Raw genomic sequence first — 1,530 nt, 5'->3', positions numbered from 1 at the left:
GCCCAGGGCTAAAGCAGATCTTCTGAATACCAGGTACTTGGACAGACCTCATCTTTGACTAAATTGTGTTCATTCCTAAGGTACAGTGAGATCTAGTTTGACTCAGGTTCAAATTCAAATTTCACGTCCGTTCCCCCTCCCCTTCATCACCCTCTCCTGTCAGCATGCACCGTTTCCCTTTTTATCAAGCTGGGTGCAAGGATCTGCCCGCTCACAAGACGGAGGCGCATGCGCACTTTGAGATCACTGCGGGTGGGGTTAAAACAGTGCTCCCTCATTGCCACACCTGACTGGCCCAGTGCTTTAAGGGAAAGGGAGAAAGGGACAGAGAAATGGCATGAGGATCTTGCAAATGTTAAGCGTCATACCAGGGTTTCAAATGGCCATAGGTCCTGGAGCTAACCCTGTCAGCCTTCATGTTAAAGACAAAGAGCACCTCACAGGGACTTGTGGACCCTCTCAAGGTCAAGTGTTAGCTGGCAAACTGTGCTTAGCAGGTATAGCATAAGAGAATTAACAGGATGGCATATGGTTCCAAACATAATTCTTTTTGTCTGTTTACTTTGCAACATTTTTTAATATTTAGGAGATCTAATACAATGTAAACGACAGACAAATGCAGTATTGAAGTAATGCCAAGAAAACTGTTCAGACACATTTAGTTTAGTAATCCTTTCCTCCCTACTTCCCCGACCCCTTTCCCGAGATGCCCTCTGCCGCCATACCTTCCCCATCTCCTATCATCTCCCCTATGCTCTCTTCCCCTCATTAGAGCGGGGCTGGTGAGATGACCCAGTGGTCAAAAGCACTTACTTTTGCAGAGGACCTGGGTTTGAGTCCCAGCACCCACATGGTGGCTCACAATGGTCTGTAACTCCAGTTCAGAGGATTAAAAAAACAAAACCTCTTCTTGCTCAGCAGGTAACTTCATACATATACTGCACAGAAGTACATGGATGCAAAATACTCACACATAAAAATGTTTGTGTCTTTTTAATACATTTTTTTAAAAGTACCAAACTAGAAAGGGGCCCAAGGGATGGAGGAAGCCAAGCTTAATTCTTTGCCTACTGGCAAAATAGTCCCCACCCTCAACCAATGAACGGTGCCTAGTATACACTAGGACTTACCACTCTAACTTACCTCGAAGTCCCTCTAGATCTAGGTGGGCTTTTGAGAGACCCTGTGGCCCTTGCTTAGGCCTCTGCCATTGTGGGCTGTCCTGACGCCACTAGGGGGAGCCCTGGTGTTGGAAGCATGAGGAAGCAGGTGGCCTAAAAGCACCCCTCCCAACCCCCCACCCTCCCACCCTCCCACCCCCACCCCGGGATCCTTGATAGAATGAACTAGAGTGTTGAGCGAAGGTCACAGAAGACCCTGGGTCTTGAGAAATGGGAGTGTAAGTGACTGTGAGAAGTCCTGCAGTTTGTCACCTGTTAAGGGGATAAGCAAGCAGGTGACTTCCTCACCTGTCATCCTCTACTGCCTCAGTCAGGACAGGACGATCTTATTTTTAAGAACTTGGAAGCT

This window comes from Mesocricetus auratus, unplaced genomic scaffold (genome assembly GCF_017639785.1).
Source record: "Mesocricetus auratus isolate SY011 unplaced genomic scaffold, BCM_Maur_2.0 Super-Scaffold_100014, whole genome shotgun sequence".
NCBI lineage: Eukaryota > Metazoa > Chordata > Mammalia > Rodentia > Cricetidae > Mesocricetus > Mesocricetus auratus.
This window is presented reverse-complemented; position numbering follows the sequence as displayed.